This window comes from Mizuhopecten yessoensis, unplaced genomic scaffold (assembly GCF_002113885.1).
Source record: "Mizuhopecten yessoensis strain PY_sf001 unplaced genomic scaffold, ASM211388v2 scaffold10585, whole genome shotgun sequence".
In the NCBI taxonomy this organism is placed as follows: domain Eukaryota; kingdom Metazoa; phylum Mollusca; class Bivalvia; order Pectinida; family Pectinidae; genus Mizuhopecten; species Mizuhopecten yessoensis.
Genome location: NW_018408620.1, coordinates 182,566 through 204,252, shown reverse-complemented (window position 1 = coordinate 204,252; position 21,687 = coordinate 182,566). Strand labels below are relative to the sequence as shown.

General features: G+C 35.7%; 1 protein-coding gene across 5 annotated transcripts in view; it reads left to right on the top strand.

Moving 5' to 3' along the window:
• Positions 1-21,687, top strand: part of LOC110461155 (mitogen-activated protein kinase kinase kinase 13-like) — a 139,133-nt gene that overhangs the window by 40,671 nt on the left and 76,775 nt on the right. For all 5 annotated transcript variants that reach the window (XM_021514488.1, XM_021514489.1, XM_021514491.1 and 2 more), the window contains one exon: positions 6,017-6,178. The gene's annotated coding sequence lies outside the window, so the exon portion shown is untranslated. The remainder of the gene's footprint in view (positions 1-6,016; positions 6,179-21,687) is intronic.

Sequence of the window (21,687 nt, the reverse complement as noted above, 5' to 3'; positions counted from 1 at the left end):
ACTTGTTTAAGATTGCATCTAAGTCTTCAGTGAATAGTTTCATTCAGACAAGTTATGATGATAAACAATTACAAAATTTCTGTTTTTCGTTGTTGTAAGTTGACCAGACATTTAGGTTTGATGCCCAGGTGTTCCTACATGCAGATGTGTGATACTATAACGTAGATAGGTACAGTAGGCCAGTGCCATCACAGGATCATTATCACCAGCTGGTCTATGTTGAATAGATAGTACAACGATTTATCCAAAATTTTGACAAAGTGTGTTATTGAAAACACATGGAAGTTTACAAGATAAGAAACCACTAGGATCCGTTATAAAGTACAGTGTAGGTTCTTGTAACCACAGAAAATATGATATTTCATGTTTATCACAAATTTTATTTCTCATTTGATAAACTTTCTCCAGGTGCAAGCTGATATGACTTCCGGCATTATAATCCCCCCTTGAAGAACTCTTTTTCTATTGGAGATAACATGATGAAATTATCAGGATTCATGAATCGAGTGGTATTTACAATAGACGTCATGTGGTTCACAAATCAGTGTTAAATTAATCACCTGCACACGTTTCCTCATTTTGAAAGTTTGAATTTCTGAACATTGCCAAACATCATTGCTTGAGTTTAACAGTGCAAAAATAAGAAATGAATTTTTCTTTTCAAATTCAGTAAATATATGTAAATTGTGTTTGAGTAAAAATCAGATGTACAGAAATATCAAAAACAATTAATTGAAATAATAAGCATGACAGATGCTAAATTTAAGTAAAAGATTTAAATTGTTATGTTAGGAATTGTCTTCAACTTTTAACCTTATTTCAAGAAAATGGCGAAAGGTTGTTAAATATTTACAAGGATATTCAGGTTACGGAGCCTGTACTGTGACACATACAGCTGACAATATTATTTCATGTATCTTTTTGTATTATACCAGTAATAAGCCCACGCTTGCAATTAAGCCCACCCCTTACTAAAAATGTCATAATGAACTAATACCTACCTATAATTAAAACAGGAAGAAGTAATGGAGACTTGGAGTGTTGCCAGTGGTGACAGAGTAGTTATTCATTCATGTTGTATAATGATTGGGTTAAGTAAAGAACACTCCCCTATAAACTTATAGTTTATATTTGTTGCATTGTATAGTGGTAAAGTCTATATCGGCATTGAGCTGTTTGTTGTGTTGTATAGTGGTAAAGTCTATATCGGCATTGAGTTGTTTGTTGTGTTGTATAGTGGTAAAGTCTATATCAGCATTGCATTGTTTGTTGTGTTGTATAGTGGTAAAGTTTATATCAGCATTGAGCTGTTTGTTGTGTTGTATAGTGGTAAAGTCTATATCAGCATTGAGCTGATTGTTGTGTTTTATAGTGGTAAAGTCTATATCAGCATTAGGTTGTTTGTTGTGTTGTATAGTGGTAAAGTCTATATCAGCATTTCGTTGTTTGTTGTGTTGTATAGTGGTAAAGTCTATATCAGCATTGAGCTGTTTCTTGTGTTGTATAGAGGTAAAGTTTATATCAGCATTGAGTTGTTTGTTGTGTTGTATAGTGGTAAAGTCTATATCAGCATTGAGTTGTTTGTTGTGTTGTAGAGGGGTAAAGTCTATATCAGCATTGAGTTGCTTGTTGTGTTGTATAGTGGTAAAGTCTATAGCAGCATTTCGTTGTTTGTTGTGTTGTATAGTGGTAAAGTTTATATCAGCATTGAGCTGTTTGTTGTGTTGTATAGTGGTAAAGTCTATATCAGCATTGAGCTATTTGTTGTGTTGTATAGTGGTAAAGTCTTTATCAGCATTGAGTTGTTTGTTGTGTTGTATAGTGGTAAAGTCTATATCAGCATTGAGTTGTTTGTTGTGTTGTATAGTGGTAAAGTCTTTATCAGCATTGAGCTGTTTGTTGTGTTGTATAGTGGTAAAGTCTATATTAGCATTGAGCTGATTGTTGTGTTTTATAGTGGTAAAGTCTATATCAGCATTGAGCTGTTTGTTGTGTTGTATAGTGGTAAAGTCTATATCAGCATTGAGCTGTTTGTTGTGTTGTATAGTGGTAAAGTCTATATCAGCATTGAGCTGTTTGTTGTGTTGTATAGTGGTAAAGTCTATATCAGCATTGAGCTGTTTGTTGTGTTGTATAGTGGTAAAGTCTATATCAGCATTGAGCTGTTTGTTGTGTTGTATAGTGGTAAAGTCTATATCAGCATTGAGCTGTTTGTTGTGTTGTATAGTGGTAAAGTCTATATCAGCATTGAGCTGTTTGTTGTGTTGTATAGTGGTAAAGTCTATATCAGCATTGAGCTGTTTGTTGTGTTGTATAGTGGTAAAGTCTATATCAGCATTGAGCTGTTTGTTGTGTTGTATAGTGGTAAAGTCTATATCAGCATTGAGCTGTTTGTTGTGTTGTATAGTGGTAAAGTCTATATCAGCATTGAGCTGTTTGTTGTGTTGTATAGTGGTAAAGTCTATATCAGCATTGAGCTGTTTGTTGTGTTGTATAGTGGTAAAGTCTATATCAGCATTGAGCTGTTTGTTGTGTTGTATAGTGGTAAAGTCTATATCAGCATTGAGCTGTTTGTTGTGTTGTATAGTGGTAAAGTCTATATCAGCATTGAGCTGTTTGTTGTGTTGTATAGTGGTAAAGTCTATATCAGCATTGAGCTGTTTGTTGTGTTGTATAGTGGTAAAGTCTATATCAGCATTGAGCTGTTTGTTGTGTTGTATAGTGGTAAAGTCTATATCAGCATTGAGCTGTTTGTTGTGTTGTATAGTGGTAAAGTCTATATCAGCATTGAGCTGTTTGTTGTGTTGTATAGTGGTAAAGTCTATATCAGCATTGAGCTGTTTGTTGTGTTGTATAGTGGTAAAGTCTATATCAGCATTGAGTTGTTTGTTGTGTTGTATAGTGGTAAAGTCTATATCAGCATTGAGTTGTTTGTTGTGTTGTATAGTGGTAAAGTCTATATCAGCATTGAGCTGTTTGTTGTGTTGTATAGTGGTAAAGTCTATATCAGCATTGAGCTGTTTGTTGTGTTGTATAGTGGTAAAGTCTATATCAGCATTGAGCTGTTTGTTGTGTTGTATAGTGGTAAAGTCTATATCAGCATTGAGCTGTTTGTTGTGTTGTATAGTGGTAAAGTCTATATCAGCATTGAGTTGTTTGTTGTGTTGTATTGTGGTATAGTCTATATCAGCATTGTGCTGTTTGTTGTGTTGTATAGTGGTAAAGTCTATCAGCATTGAGTTGTTTGTTGTGTTGTATTGTGGTAGAGTCTATATCAGCATTGAGCTGTTTGTTGTGTTGTATAGTGGTAAAGTCTATATCAGCATTGAGCTGTTTCTTGTGTTGTATAGTGGTAAAGTCTATATCAGCATTGAGTTGTTTGTTGTGTTGTATAGTGGTAAAGTCTATATCAGCATTGAGCTGTTTGTTGTGTTGTATAGTGGTAAAGTCTATATCAGCATTGGGTTGTTTGTTGTGTCTGGAGAAAATATAGGAAAATGGGGGGAGCTGAATGCAAAAATATCTGATATTCCTAGGTAAAAAATGTTAAAGTGTAAATGCAAAAATCTGATTTTAAACTTTTTGTTAACATCTCAGAGAACTACCTAATTTTCAATGTTTTGATAAAACAATTTCACTTTGACCAAAAACCTCTCATTAGGAGGCACACTGCATCAGTTTTGGTTGGTCACTGATTCTTTCAAGGATTTACAAATCATAAACTAATTGTTTTTTCACCAGTATGTAGCATGCTCATCACTCGGTCGTAATTTAATTACGTAATTATATTTTTAACATATGAAGTGTCAGGGTGTTTTTTGCCGCTGGGCACTGTTGTAAACTAGGAGCACCTGTTCGTGCTCAAGGAGTGTGCACATGGGTTTAATTACATTAATTATCCAATTAGTAATTCCATCTCTTGTGAAGAGGATATTATAGAATACAGAGTCATTTGTAATGTAATTAAGAGCAGGTTTCATTCAGAAAATTTTCTTTTGACACTTGGAGTAAATGAGAGGATTTATATTTTCCAGCCGTGGCTGCCTCTATCATTTATGAGAGGGATGATGGACTTATAAAAACCTGCTACTGTCAGAGCTCTGAAATAAAAGTGCTGTACATCGACCTAAATTTATATACATCAGAATTGTATGTCCCAGTCGGGAATCATGACACTGGTTTTGAGGCTTGAATCTGAATTTGAGTCTGAATTGTTAGTGATATATATATCAAAATCAACTTACACACAAATATTTCACCAAGTTCAGGTGAAATTTGTAGAGAAATATCTCATTGATCAAAATTTTGAAGCTTTGTTTACTTCTTTACTTTAATTTCTGTACCATGATCTGTGGCACAGACTCCCCAGCATTTACTCTTTTTAGCCCACCATCATCTGATGGTGGGCTATTCAAATCACCCTGCGTCCATGGTCCGTCGTCCGTCCGTTGTCCGTGGTCCGTGGTCCGCCGTCCGCCGTCCGTCGTCCATCCGTAAACAATTCTTGTTATCGTTATTGCTCAAGAAGTACCAGAGGGATCTTTCTCAAATTTTATATGTAGGTTCCCCTTGGTCCTTAGCTGTGCAGGGCAACTTTTGAGACTGATCGGATAAACAACATGGCCGACAGGCAGCCATCTTGGATTTTGATAGTGAAAGTTTGTTATCGCTATTTCTCAAGAAGTACCAGAGGGATCTTTCTCAAATTTTATATGTAGGTTCCCCTTGGTCCTTAGCTGTGCAGGGCAACTTTTGAGACTGATCGGATAAACAACATGGCCGACAGGCAGCCATCTTGGATTTTGATAGTGAAAGTTTGTTATCGCTATTTCTCAAGAAGTACCAGAGGGATCTTTCTCAAATTTTATATGTAGGTTCCCCTTGGTCCTTAGCTGTGCAGGGCAACTTTTGAGACTGATCGGATAAACAACATGGCCGACAGGCAGCCATCTTGGATTTTGATAGTGAAAGTTTGTTATCGCTATTTCTCAAGAAGTACCAGAGGGATCTTTCTCAAATTTTATATGTAGGTTCCCCTTGGTCCTTAGCTGTGCAGGGCAACTTTTGAGACTGATCGGATAAACAACATGGCCGACAGGCAGCCATCTTTGATTTTGATAGTGAAAGTTTGTTATCACTATTTCTCGGGAAGTACGGGAGGGATCTTTCTCAAATTTTAAATGCAGGTTCCCCTTGATCCATCGTTGTGTATGTTAGATTTTGAGACTGATCCTAAAAACAAAATGGATTAAAAGAAGAACTAAACAGATATTTCTCATATTGCAATGATTGATTCTATTTCTTTCACATTAAGTACTGTACTAGTAAATATGTGAAATGACAAACTCACTTTGAAGGTTGGCTTTCATACACATCAGTATTAAGTTTAGATCAAAAGTTACCTCAAGTTGCATTTACTGTTAACATGACTCGATCAAACAGATTAGAGGAAAGAAGAGAAAAGATCAAACTGACAAAGAACTAATGAAGATGGTACAAAGGTGGGCGCCAAGATCCCTCTGGGATCTCTTGTTATGGAAGCTTATACCTAAGAACTAGAATAGAGAATGTTTCTGATTGTGTCAGAAATTATGAACTTTTGTGATTTCAGTCATTCCTTTAATCCTAAGTAAATTATGGGTTAGTCTTAATGTTTTCAGTGTATTTAATTGGATATATGAACTTTATTATTTAAATGTGTATTCTGATACCCAGTAATCAAATATCTATTTTATGTTAAAGTTTTTCACTCCCGTTTCATTCTTTTTGTTACATGTTCCATACAAACTTCATCAACCATATGATAAAAAGAGTCTTTTGGAGTTTCCTTTGTCATCATCATCATACAGTTTATCACCGGGTAAAAAAACTAAGATCAACACATATTCACCAACTTCAAAAGTGTATTTTTTTCTGGCAGCAAAGAAATACAAACTTAAACACATGTATATCACTTGTTTTTTTTAAGTGATATCATTTTCTCTCTGAAACATTCACATCTGTTTTATTTACACAGGTGTACACTTCAATGTTGTGGACCGGAGTGAATAAACAAAGCCAGGTCATTGGATGTTTGCAAAGGTCACCAGAGGTCATGGCTGATAAGCTGGTTCTCTACCTTATGTTGCTGACAGAGTATTGAATGGCTGCTGATTGCCTCGGTGATTGAAGATTCGAGGTAAGTCAAGACGATTGATATCTAAGGTCAAGGTCAAAATAAAACATGTGTTCTTCCATCTGACCTCACTATTGACCTCAAAATGTCCATCAACTTGGAGAGAAATACAAATACATGCATTTGGAATATTTTTTGATGATATTGAAAAAATATATGAATGTTGATACGCAAAAGCAAATCTTTTTGTATAATCGTGATAAATGTTATTACCACCTGGATCACAGTTCTCTTACTTGTTGCCTTCGAAATTTGAATGAAGTTATTTTTTTCGTGATTCAAATTTTCATTTCACCTGAAACAAATTCATGGAGTGTAAATTTCGTGATACACCTTTAACTTTTCTTACTCTCTATAAGAGGGTCTGGAAATGCGTTGGGTATATATGATACGTTTTGAAGCAGGGATTAAAGCAAAGTGAAAATACCTGAGAAATATAATTGTTATTACACAAAGTTAAATCCATAAATACTCACATTGAAATTAGTTAGCTAAGTGGCTTGTTTCCAGAGATGGAAAGATGACCAAATTCATCATTATACCTGGCAATTAAATCATAAACGTTTTAAATGTTTTGTAAGTTTGTATTTCTGAGGTAAATTTATGCTATGATGTTTCCTTTGGGTATTGCTACACTGCTTAGTCTAAATTGACCACAGACCAACTTAGTACTAAAGAATGGTGTCTGTTAATTTCTATACCGGTGTCTCTGTCCTCAATCAGGCCTGTCTTCAGCTGATTACAAAATCAGTTCAATATTGTGACATAAATGTCCACTGTTTTGGTTGCTATGGAAACTGAAAATAGATTTTCACTCTATACGTTTTTATTATAGGCTTGTATTGGTGAATTGCTGATTGAAAATTAGCAATGAAGCAGATCAATAGTTAGCGGTGTATAGTCCCTTAATGATTGTAAGACAGGCAAAGACTTAAATTTGTTTATATTATTATACGCTGGTGATTTCTGAGGATTATAGACCATATACTCATTATAATGGTTCCTAGGGGAGTCGTGAAACAAGAAGTCATAAGGACTTCAGAAATAAAGGTCACCATGCTTCCTTTTCTAAGGAGACTGAAGATTTGTCACGGTGAAGGAAAGCATCGAAGGGATAAATGATCATCACTACCAGTATTTTACCTTTATTACAATTTGCTTATGATAAGTTCTCATTCAATATCAAAATTACATCCCTAATTGAATAAAACCTAACTTCTTTTTAAGTATCAGGCTGATCTCCCTTGTTAATTATTAGGGTTACCTCCCTTAAATATAGACATTTCTTGGAAGTACTACACCATAACTTGACGTAAGTCACTGCAACATATATGTTCCACTTCACAGACTTTAACTCATTTCATGTGTTAACCTTGGTTCTATTTTGCTCTTACAAAAACTCCGATATTGCTAGTCCTATAGTCATCAAGTTGTATATTAGTGATGGACAATCGTTTTAAAATCAGAATTGAAAATCGGTTTGTAATCAGAAGTAGTGAACTGATTGATTATTGACTACATAATCGGTTTATAATTTTATGGGACCGAATACCCCAAAAAAATGAGAACACCACAGTTACCGCAATAGACAAGAGTTGTAAACTATACATTATATATAAAGAAAACATTTTAATCTGTTATACTAAAAATACTTTTACTTACGAAATACCTCCAAGAATACACCTTGTTCTTGTTTGACCTCTAGAGATCATTCCAATGACCTTCGGAGTCGAGCTGAATGTGGAAATTGATCGCTGTATACTTAACCCCCATATCTATAGCCTACTTTACTGTGCAGCATTGATCACATTTAACCTAAATGTATTACCACAATCTCATTAGCGTGCATCAACAGACATGAGGATGCAGGCGGAATGGCTGACTCGGGCTAAACAGAAGTGACACCGGCCCATTTACTAGTAACACAATTTACTGCGGTTTGATGAAACTGGCGCTACAGTTCTACTTAAGTACAAATTGTTTACAGGTTTTTTAGCAGAGGAAGCTTATAGACTAGTTCATTCAGGTTCTGAAGGAAGATACATAATGGTTAAATATTGTTTTTCTCTATCCTGAAAGTAAAAGAAATATTTGTCACTGGGTCGTAAACTCTTTGGAATGGATGTCCTATAAACCCCAGACACTGTACATGTGCACTCTGTATTCCCTGAATTGCTTGTGTGTGCTGATCTGAGGTCTGCCAGATTTGCTTTTAAGTTCTTTGTGTCGTATTCTTCAAATCCCACTGGTTTTACATATAGTACATTACAAGGCAAAATTCCTTTTTTTGGTAGGGGAGATAACCTATGCACACAATCTCTAGATTCAGTATTTTCAAGCTACAAAATAAAAAAACAAAAACAAAAAAACAATGTCCTGTTCAATGCTTTATTCATTATTTTTTTCCCCAATGACTTGACAAAACAAAAAGCATGTTGCTTTTTGTCTGCACTGGTCAGATTAATATTTTGGCTGATGCCACAGGCTATTTGTTTTATAAAATAACAGGTCAGGGATGACCATATATATGGGTTTTTTCAACAGTTTTATTTTTGTTCGGTCAGACAAAAAGTTTAACACTATAATCTATGGTCTACCAATTTTAATTTGGCTAAAAAAGGAATTTCAGAAATTCTTTGTAGGTATACACAAATGATGTCAGAAATCATGATATTAAAGAATTCATTCATAAGAAATATTAATTACTATATTGATTCCAAACATCTGTGTGCTACTGGACCTGTTGGTAACATATAAGTTGTTTTAAGGGAAACAAGTCAGTATAGATACAGTCTACAAATAGAATATTTTACGAAGCAATTGTCACCGTTTTCTGACGTATGTAAATGAGGACAAAAACATGCATATTCATTTTCTTACAAAGTTCATCTGACAGTTGCACATTAATTTAACAAAATGTCAGAGGAGACAGTGGCTGTTCAGGGAAACCCTTGGCTAGAGTACGAAGGATCAATGTTGAATTAATGTGTATAGGAACATTGGGTCTGATCAATGGAAGAGGCTGAGACGGACGTCTGATGGAACAAACTATACAGTCGGTCTTCATCCAAATTTGTGCACGAAAGGAGGAGAAAAATCAATCGTGGACCTCATAACAAATTCATTTGTCTGTCCCTCTGTGTACAATAAAGGAAGGGGTAAACTGTGTTCTGTTTACCGCACGCAACAGTTTATCTCGTCCAGAAGGAAAGTTGTTCTGTCGCCCTTACTGCACCGCCAGCCATGATGCCCGTTTTTTTGCGTATTCCACTGACGCGTGATTGAGGCGTCAATATTTATACCACCATATCTAGGATCTGACAAATCTTAGCCGAAATATTGATCAGGATATATCAGGGCTCCTTTTTTCTGACAGAGGTTCTTTATGGTTGATTTGAAGATACAGGGTTCTGCTTTATGTATTAATGGCCCGCTTCAGAGAGATTTCCCTGGAACAGCATTTTTAGTCTCATTCTGGTTTATATAGATTTTAATGGTGCAGTTAAGAATATTTTTAGTAGTTTACTTAGATGATTTCTTGGGTCATTCATAGTAGGTCGGGCCTCATATTTCCATTTCCAAATTATTTTTTATTTTCATATACAAATTTGATATCTTTACCATCTTCTACAGTTGTTGAACACCATCCAATACAAATTTTTGGATCTATGCATGCGCTAGTGATTTCGTTTGAAAATAATGATTAAAAATAAATGTTGCACAGAAAAACACAATTATAACCAGTGCAGATAATGTTTTTTTTGCTTATCATCTATAGTACAAAGATGTTGAGTGGTTTGATAAGGATCGTCCTTGCTAAATATATCTGATGTAGCATGCATTCAAAGTCTGGTCGTCAGAACAACATTGGCAATTGCAACTGTACATGACGTAAAAAAAGCAGTACTTTTATTTGAATGACTACAATAAAACATGCTGTGTATATTGTGGTGCTCTGTCCCGTTTATAATACTGTGATGTCATAGACAGTTTTACACTTGCCAACTTTTGAATATTTTCCATGGGGGAGATTCAAATTATGTTCAAAATTAAAAACATCAATAAATTGTATGAATATACCCCAAAAGGAAATAAATTGTATGTATATACCCCAAAGGGAAAGAATCACACTTCAAAATGACATTTTTTGGGTTGGTATTTCAGTTGAAATCATTAGATCTTAGAACATAGGAATAGTTAAGCGAGTTCTCTGATTGAAAATGGTAAATTTAAGGGTCCAAAGTAGAGAGTCTCCCTCCTAAATAGGTAGAATTGGCAAGTAGGCAGTTTATTGGCACACAGCTTTGGTTTGGCGTATCAAGTTTTATCACATCATGTACTGTGTTATCCAATGAATATACCCATGTTATATTTTTTTGCGTATTAACCCATGTAATAGGACCTATCAGCTCTGTGATTGGTTGTAAGTTTTGAATGTTTCAATTGTGACGTCACGCATAGGACAATTAAGTACATAACGTCACAGACTTACGCACTTTAGTGAAAATGGCGGCTTTTTACATGTTAAGGTTGCATGAAAATTGTCGTTTTACACAATAAATGCCACAAATCTTGATTATGTGATAAAAAGGATCTTAAACTCGTTTTCATTTCAAATGAAATTATGAAACTTGTCACAAATTTTTCCTTTTAGCTCGCCTCTATTCTTAGACTCGTTTCATAAATCTCATATGAAATGGAAACTGATGTAAGTTCATGTATATATAAATTTGTTTTGGAGTGTTCATTTAGAATATAACTAAATTTTTACCAGTCCCTCCTAAAATGTACCCATAATGATTGTTCCCCTCTGATTTGATCATTTGTTGGCCCTTATGACCAATCCTGTGTTGATCGGCCATTAAGGATGTTAAAATAATAACAATCTATCCGATTTGCATTAATTTTATGATTTCTAATGTTATAAATTAAAAATTGCTTATCAATTTATACAGGAACACAGCAGTATGTACAGGAAATGAAGCACTTTGAGATTTTAAGTCTTCAAAACCCAATCGGGAAATCTTTGTGTATACTTTCAGTGAAGGGATATCAAGATTTACCTTGCTTTGATGTGTACAATCATGTTGTAATTTATATAAGTTAATGAAGTTAAGCTTTTAAATAGTATTTGTTATTGGTGGTTGTTTGAATAAATCTTAGCTTCACAATTTCTACTTACATGTATAATGGGCAGAGGCTATGTCCAAAAATATTTCTATTACATATTTCGCCACTTTTTTTTGTGGGGTGGTTTTATGTAAGCTTCACAACATTTACTTACGAGGGCAGAGGCTATGTCCAAAAATATTTTTATTACATATTTCGCCACTTTTTTTTTGTGGGGTGGTATTATGTTAGCTTCACAACATTTACTTACGAGGGCAGAGGCTATGTCCAAAAATATTTTTATTATGTATGTTGGTACCTTTTTACTTGATAGAAAGTTGAGAACTAATTTGATATTAAATTATCATGATGCTTTTATCTAATAAATTGTGATTTATGGCCAAAAATCTTTCACAACCCATCTATAATCTGTAAATTATTTTGTAAGTCATGTTCAGTCCCCCTGGAATATGTATTGTATTAGCACTATAGGATGTAACTTATAATTGTGAAAACTTACTTCTGATCGAGTTAAATATTAATCAATAAAAATAATTTTGTTCCAAAATGACAATAATAAATTCCAATCTGAAATGCCAATAATAAACTGGAATTTGAAAATGAAGTGCAGAGAATTTGTTCAGATGTAGAGGTCGTTAATTGCCAGATATTGCGTGATGCGTTTAAGATAAGTGTGTGTATTATTTATGTAGATTGTCTGAAAGCTGAGGGGCTTCTGTATGTTACAACAGTGGAATCAATGATTTAACCTACTCCACACAAACACAGGAGTATCTCTGGAGGCAGCTGTGCCAAGCCTTGTCATCTTAACGATCTGAAAAATAGCATACAGAGTAAGTTTTGTGTCTAAAATGCAAATGTCATACCCGACCCGTTCAGCTAAACATCCACGAATCTTCTCCTTGATCAGAGTTGTTTGATGCTTAAAAAAACTTCGTATGAATTTTAATTTTACAACAACGCAGTTTTAAAGATTGTCATACTTTTAACAAAAGTGAGGTCATGATGGTATAGTGTTTAAAGCACTGTTAGCTTTAGCTTTGTAATATGTTCAAGAAAATTTTCAATCAGAAATATTTTTTAAAAATCTACGAATATAAAAAGCAAAAGGCCAGTTTTTCTGATTCAAATTGATACGACCAGAAAAAACAATGGAAATAGTATATCTTTTTGTAAACAAATATGAAATTATAAAATCTAAAATTTTGAGTTAATGGGTTGTTATGGTGACAAGTGTTTGTAACCCTGGGTGTTTTTGGGCCTATGAGTGGAGGATTTTGATGTACAAGTGGGGAGAGAGGTGGCACTCACACATACCTGGCCATAGTACCTCCTCCAATTACTGTTAATATTTAATCAGTAAAACCCCATTATCCTGTAGTAGTGTTATGAATATTTCATACTCTGCCTATCGTTGGCTTTGGAGATAGAGAAACGTTTTCAGATGTGCCGAGCGTACGCGTGTTAAATGGCTTCCGAAAGAGGTTTAGGTGGGGGATTAATCTGTAATGCTAGAGGTTTATCATAAAAAAAAAAGAGTTGATTTTTTTTCTGAGATAGATTTTTTTTGTGTGTCACAGGACATTAATTTCACGCGCTGTTAATAGGATTAGAATGAGGTGGCGTAAAGGGCAGATGTCTGGTGCACGTGTTGGTATGTAAACAGCGTCCAGGCCCGTACTGTTGGTGGCCACACTTACCTAAACCATTAAATACTACCAGCACACAGTTTCCTCTGTAATTGAATTGAAAAGTACAGAAGATGGATTTCGAAATTTGATAATGCTTGTTGCTGTAAAACTGTAGTAAAATTACTTGTAAGTTCTCTGGGTAATATAGGGAGATTGTAGATTTATGTAAATCTGGAGAAAGACATCCTCATTCCTCCAGGAATCAATTTTTATTTTTTTGATAACACCTTGCAAGAACCTTTTATTAGTTTAAATATATTTTATTGTAAAAACATACATATACATATACATGTACAATGTATCAGCCCTATGCTTTGCCAAATTACAAGGCCTTCTCCAAAAGCTTAAAAAGTTATTGTTTATAGATTAAAGGAAAATCTCAATGCAAGTAGAAAAATATATATTTTGAAAATATAAATTGTTGTTCCATATTCCATCTTCAACTTTTTGATAATTCACATATTTGAGGATTTTATTCAGTAAATTGAATCTATATTGTGACCAAGTTTGCCAGTAAGTATTGTGATAAACCAGTACCATTGTCCTCCAGATCGGAGTATTACAATTCTCTAAACCAGTACCATTGTCCTCCAGATCAGAGTATTACAATTCTCTAAACCAGTATAATTGTCCTCCAGATCGGAGTATTACAATCCTCTAAACCAGTATCATTGTCCTGCAGATCGGAGTATTACAATTCTCTAAACCAGTATAATTGTCCTCCAGATTGGAGTATTACAATTCTCTAAACCAATACCATTGTCCTGCAGATCGTAGTATTACAATTCTCTAAACCAGTATAATTGTCCTCCAGATCGGAGTATTACAATCCTCTAAACCAGTATCATTGTCCTCCAGATCGGAGTATTACAATTCTCTAAACCAGTACCATTGTCCTCCAGATCAGAGTATTACAATTCTCTAAACCAGTATAATTGTCCTCCAGATCGGAGTATTACAATCCTCTAAACCAGTATCATTGTCCTGCAGATCGGAGTATTACAATTCTCTAAACCAGTATAATTGTCCTCCAGATTGGAGTATTACAATTCTCTAAACCAATACCATTGTCCTGCAGATCGTAGTATTACAATTCTCTAAACCAGTATAATTGTCCTCCAGATCGGAGTATTACAATCCTCTAAACCAGTATCATTGTCCTCCAGATCGGAGTATTACAATTCTCTAAATCAGTATCATTGTCCTCCAGATCAGAGTATTACAATTCTCTAAACCAGTATCATTGTCCTCCAGATCGGAGTATTACAATCCTCTAAACCAGTATCATTGTCCTCCAGATCGGAGTATTACAATTCTCTAAACCAGTATCATTGTCCTCCAGATCGGAGTATTACAATTCTCTAAACCAGTATCATTGTCCTCCAGATCGGAGTATTACAATTCTCTAAACCAGTATCATTGTCCTCCAGATCGGAGTATTACAATTCTCTAAACCAGTATCATTGTCCTCCAGATCGGAGTATTACAATTCTCTAAACCAGTATCATTGTCCTCCAGATCGGAGTATTACAATTCTCTAAACCAGTATCATTGTCCTCCAGATCGGAGTATTACAATTCTCTAAACCAGTATCATTGTCCTCCAGATCGGAGTATTACAATTCTCTAAACCAGTATCATTGTCCTCCAGATCGGAGTATTACAATTCTCTAAACCAGTATCATTGTCCTCCAGATCGGAGTATTACAATTCTCTAAACCAGTATCATTGTCCTCCAGATCGGAGTATTACAATTCTCTAAACCAGTATCATTGTCCTCCAGATCGGAGTATTACAATTCTCTAAACCAGTATCATTGTCCTCCAGATCGGAGTATTACAATTCTCTAAACCAGTATCATTGTCCTCCAGATCGGAGTATTACAATTCTCTAAACCAGTATCATTGTCCTCCAGATCGGAGTATTACAATTCTCTAAACCAGTATCATTGTCCTCCAGATCGGAGTATTACAATTCTCTAAACCAGTATCATTGTCCTCCAGATCGGAGTATTACAATTCTCTAAACCAGTATCATTGTCCTCCAGATCGGAGTATTACAATTCTCTAAACCAGTATCATTGTCCTCCAGATCGGAGTATTACAATTCTCTAAACCAGTATCATTGTCCTCCAGATCGGAGTATTACAATTCTCTAAACCAGTATCATTGTCCTCCAGATCGGAGTATTACAATTCTCTAAACCAGTATCATTGTCCTCCAGATCGGAGTATTACAATTCTCTAAACCAGTATCATTGTCCTCCAGATCGGAGTATTACAATTCTCTAAACCAGTATCATTGTCCTCCAGATCGGAGTATTACAATTCTCTAAACCAGTATCATTGTCCTCCAGATCGGAGTATTACAATTCTCTAAACCAGTATCATTGTCCTCCAGATCGGAGTATTACAATTCTCTAAACCAGTATCATTGTCCTCCAGATCGGAGTATTACAATTCTCTAAACCAGTATCATTGTCCTCCAGATCGGAGTATTACAATTCTCTAAACCAGTATCATTGTCCTCCAGATCGGAGTATTACAATTCTCTAAACCAGTATCATTGTCCTCCAGATCGGAGTATTACAATTCTCTAAACCAGTATCATTGTCCTCCAGATCGGAGTATTACAATTCTCTAAACCAGTATCATTGTCCTCCAGATCGGAGTATTACAATTCTCTAAACCAGTATCATTGTCCTCCAGATCGGAGTATTACAATTCTCTAAACCAGTATCATTGTCCTCCAGATCGGAGTATTACAATTCTCTAAATCAGTATCATTGTCCTCCAGATCGGAGTATTACAATCCTCTAAACCAGTATCATTGTTCTCTAGATCGGAGTATTACGATCCTCTAAACCAGTATCGTTGTCCTCCAGATCGGAGTATTACAATTCTCTAAAACAGTATCATTGTCCTCCAGATCGGAGTATTACAATTTTCTAAACCAGTACCATTTATCATTGTCTTCCAGATCAGAGTATTACAATCCTCTAAACCAGTATCATTGTTCTCTAGATCGGAGTATTACAATCCTCTAAACCAGTATCATTGTCTTCCAGATCAGATTATTACGATCCTCTAAACCAGTATCATTCTTCTCTAGATCAGAGTATTACAATTCTCTAAAACAGTATCACTGTCCTCCAGATCGGAGTATTACAATCGTCTAAACCAGTATCATTGTTCTCTAGATCAGAGTATTACAATTCTCTAAAACAGTATCACTGTCCTCCAGATCGGAGTATTACAATCCTCTAAACCAGTATCATTGTCTTCCAGATCAGAGTATTACGATCCTCTAAACCAGTATCATTGTTCTCTAGATCAGAGTATTACAATTCTCTAAAACAGTACCATTGTCCTCCAGATCGGAGGATTACAATTCTCTAAACCAGTACCATTGTCCTCCAGATCGGAGTATTCCAATTCTCTAAATCAGTATCATTTTCCTCCAGATCGGAGTATTACAATCCTCTAAACCAGTATCATTGTCTTCCAGATCAGAGTATTACAATCCTCTAAACCAGTATCATTGTCCTCCAGATCGGAGTATTACGATCCTCTAAATCAGTACCATTGTCCTCCAGATCGGAGTATTACGATCCTCTAAACCAGTACCATTGTTCTCTAGATCAGAGTATTACAATTCTCTAAACCAGTACCATTGTCCTCCAGATCGGAATTTTACGATCCTCTAAAACAGTATCATTGTCCTCCAGATCGGAGTATTACAATTCTCTAAACCAATATAATTGTCCTCCAGATCGGAGTATTACGATCCTCTAAACCAGTATCATTGGCCTCCAGATCGGAGTATTACAATTCTCTAAACCAGTATCATTGGCCTCCAGATCGGAGTATTACAATTCTCTTAAACATGCAGTACCATTGTCCTCCAGATCCGAGTATTACGATCCTCTAAACCAGTATCATTGTCCTCCAGATCCGAGTATTGCAATTCTCTAAACCAGTATCATTGTCCTCCAGATCAGAGTATTACGATCCTCTAAACCAATACCATTGTCCTCCAGATCGGAGTATTACAATTTTCTAAACCAGTACTATTGTCCTCGAGATCGGAGTATTACGATCCTCTAAACCAATATCATTGTCCTCCAGATCGGAGTATTACAATTTTCTAAACCAGTACCATTGTCCTTCAGATCGGAGGATTACAATTTTCTAAACCAGTACCATTGTCCTTCAGATCGGAGTATTACAGTTCTCTAAAACAGTACTATTGTCCTACAGATCCGAGTATTATGATCCTCTAAAATAGTACCAGGACCCTCCAGACCGTCGAATGACGATCTTTTAAACAGTACCATGATTGCTTAATCTCCCTTTTAACCAATCAATGTAGCTATTTGGACTGATTGGACTAAGCTTGCTTTGCGTAAGTCTCATTAAGGGGTAGATTTACAGCCACAGGGAATTATGCTGGTGTAAGGAAACCTTATTTGACATGGTCCCCCAGGGATTTGCAGGGTCAAGCTTGGGTCATGTGTGCCGGCCATACACTATGAAGGTGTTAATGTAAAGAGACAGACTTTCTGTGGGTTTCCTATTGATCACTTGTGATCTTCTGATTTCTGTGGGCGTGGAATAAATCAGGAAGTTTACAGTAGTATGAAGCTATTTGATACAAGCCAAATTCTTCCATTGATTATAAATCTGCCCACTGATATAAAATCCTTGAGTGGGTGTTTTTGATGCATTTTCATTACGCAAAAAGTTATGATTTCTGAATACTTACATTTTGACTTCGTTTCTTAATATACAAGACTTTTAATTACCTGTGGAGATAATAGAAACACATTTGTATTTCCTCAGATATAATGGATACCAGCTGGTCAAAGGCAATCCAAATATGTTGGAAATACTTTTGTGGCTTTTAAAATTTGCCTATGAATTTTGCAAACTTTCCTTGTTAATTGTAAATGAAATTTTTGTTTTTGTAATTTAATTCATTGTGGTGTCAGTTGCTTGTTAGTTGATAATAGATGAATGCTTTGTTAAAACACAGTCCACCCATACATAATTTAGATTTTTGACTCATTTTTTTCTCGGCAGGAACAATCCTGGTCAGGGGTTGATGTGGATGGGAGACTCTCATATTACTAGGTTTAAGTTGTGCTTCCATTTTTCACTAAAAAAGTACTGTTATTGTTTTTATCATTTAAATTGATATTGATCCTGTATGACCTTGTTAACCCAAGGTCATAAAAACCTGATGACATTGCTGATTGATGAGGTTTTAAAGCCAACTATGGTAAACTTCTCCATTCAGCTGTTGAAAGTGCAATCCACTTTTTACAATATCAGTATGTATACTTTCATGAATTTTAAAGGAAAATGTAGCACTAAGCAAAGGTTCACATCAGCACTTCTAGGGCAGTTAAAACGTTTGCTTAAAAAAAAATAACAAAAAATAGTGAGAATTTAAAAAAAAAGATAACTATGCTTTAAAGAGTTGATCCCTAGTATATATTTTGTCGTTAATGCTGAATATTGCATCAGAATGTCCCGACTGACATCCATAAACAGGCAGTTTTGTTAGCTCAGGAATCAAAACAAGCATGTTTTTCTGGTGTTCGTTATTGATTATCGAAAAATGTCATTTTGATGCATTATGTTTGTCGTCACCTGATGACTTGCCAGGTTAAAGGGGAGTGAGGAGGCCACCAGGATTTCATGCTCCACTAGATCTAACCTTTTATATTGGCTGTCAATAATTTACAGCGATTCTATAAATGTGTTGTAGTGTTCCGACAGGTAGATGGATGCGTTTACGGAGAAATGACACGACCAGGGTCGAGTGGCAAAGGTAGTAGTGATGCTTTTGTGTAAGATCTCAATTTATATCCTAATAAAAATGGAAGTCGTTTCGGGTGATTAGATGAGGGATGAGATTTTTAGATCATCGGTGCCAAGGGCATTGCCATCTGTCTTTGTCCGCCATTGTCCAATGACCACCAATAGCATATGGACATTTTTTAGTTTTAAAGAAATGTCAATAGACATGCTGCAATGACATTTGGTATGAAGATTCCTTGGGTCAGGTTGGAAAATGGCGGTTCTGAACCCCCTTAAGCCATGGAGACAAACCAAAATTTGGAAATTGCTATTCTGAAATATCCTACTATAGAAGGAGGTGGAAATCATAGTTATATTTAGTCTGATTACTTCCCGGGGAGCGGGGGCCAAGTGGAAGGCGTCTGACATTCTGATGCCACTACCCCCTCCACCATTGGGTCGCGGGTTCGAGACCTACGTGGGGCAGTCGCCTGGTACTGGCCATAGGTCGGTGGTTTTTTCTCCGGCTTTCCTCCACCAACAAAACCTGGCACGTCCTTAAATGACCATAGCTGTAAATAGGATGTAAAACACAAACAAACCAAACACAATGATTACTTTCTTGTTTTATTGTCATTGGTTATTACTGCAGTTCGAATTAGGAAATATGTCTACTTTTATCCCTGCTTCTACAGAAGTCAGCAGTATAATTAATAGGTATTCGCTTTGTGTGTGTGATTGAATGTGCCTGTGTATGTCCACACGGACTGCCATTTCTAGAGCATATCACAATTCACAGTTCACAGTTTCGTAAAAAGGCATAAACTTGTAGGTACATCACTGGACGACATTGTGTCACATCCTAAAATGAGGTTACTATGACCTCTATTTGACCTTTGACCTTGACCTTAATTACTTTAAACAAAGTGAAATACAGGTTTCCAAAGCATTATTAGGGCCCCGTATCGGAGATACAGGTGCCCTTTATTAATCACTCTGTCTGTCTGTCTGTCTGTCTGTCTGTCTGCCTGTCTGTCTGTCCGTCCACAAATTTTGTTCCTGGCTGATAACTTTGATATTTATTGACCGATGTACATGAAACTTGGTCAAGATGTTCAGTTCACAAAAATACACATTGAGGTAAAAAGTCAAGGTCAAAGGTCAAGGTCATTAGGTTCAAAGGTCAAGGTCAAATTTTACATATTTTCACTGATGAACATTTTGTTATGACATTATGAAGCAAAGTTGATCAGATTTAACAAGGAGTCAACTGACCAAAGGTCAAGGTCATCGGGTCAGGGGTAAAGGTCAAATTTTGTAGTTTTTCACTGGTGAACCAATTCGCTATGACATTATGGAGCAGAGTTGTTGGGAATTAAACAAAGAGACACACTGAGGTAAAAAGTCGAAGTCAAAGGTCAAGGTCATTAGATTCAAAGGTCAAGGTCAAATTTTGCATCTTTTCACTGATGAACATTTTGTTATGTTATCTCTGTTGTTATGACATGATGAAGCAAAGTTGATCAGAATTAAACAAGGATTCAATTGACCAAAGGTCAAGGTCATTGGGTCAAAGGTCAAAGTTAAATTTTGTATCTTTTCACTGGTGAACATTTTGCTATGACACTTTGAAGCAATATAGCTCAGAATTAAACAAGGAGTCAATTGACCAAAGGTCAAGGTCACGGTGTCAAAGGTGAAGGTTAAATTTTGTACCTTTTCCCTGATCAAGTGATGAACATTTTGTTGTGACATTATGAAGCAATGTTGTTCAGACCTTAACACAGAGTCAACTGACCTTAGGTCCAGGTTACGGGGTCCAAAGGGTCAAGGTCAAGTTTTGTATTTTTCACTGATGAACATTTTGTTTTGATATTAAAAAGCAAAGATGGTCGGAATTAAAGAATAAGTCAACTGACCAAAGATCAGGGTCACTGGGTTAATGGTCAAGGTCATTTGGGTCCAAAAGTCAAAGACAAAGTGGATCTCTGACTTTGACCCTGGCTCATGATGGAGGAGGGATATAAGGTGAAATAAAATAAATCAAAGCTAACAAATGAGTATTACACCGGTATTTACATTTCTGTTAGCCCAGCAAATATGCAGGTGGAAGGAAACAAGACTCACATCATAGTACATGTAAAATGTATATTTTGCTTCCTTGCGATTATTTTTGAAGTCCAAATATCAAACATCAAGCTCAGCTATATGGGCAGATTGCTTCTTGATGATTATGGGGGATATGTTGCCACAAGATGGGGCCCTTACTGACCAGTCAGTGTTCTAGTTATCTTAGCTACCATTTCATGTATGGACATAGAACTTGGTCAGAGGGTACTTTATGGTCAAGTAATATGTCATGTAATGATTAGGGCTGGGACGAATCAGGATTTTTTCGAATCGGTTCGATTTCAATTTTGATCCCTTTGAATCGATTTTTTCGAATCGATTCACTTGATGCACACTTTCTCATAAAAACATAAGAATCAAGTATAAAACCTTTGTTTAATGTATAACAAAACAAAAGTAACAGTTTATAAAGTAGCCATGGTAACATATTAAAGTTTTTACCAAGTTAAAATGTTTTTAATGCTAGGGGTAGATCGTGTTGATATATATTGATTGCTGCGAGTCATTAATTGAAATGCCATGCTTTCTTTTTAAAAGATTTGACATCGAAGACGTAGACACTGTTTGGTATTTGAATGCAGTGTTCCCTGTCACTTTTGTAATTGTTTTTTAGGTCACCTGAGCTTTAGCTCAAGTGACCTATTGCTATCCGTTTTCGTCCGTCGTCGTCCGTCGTCCGTCGTCCGTTAACATTTTACATTTCAAACTTAAAGTCAAGTTCTGCTGGGCCGATTGAACTGAAAGTTGGTAGGAATGATC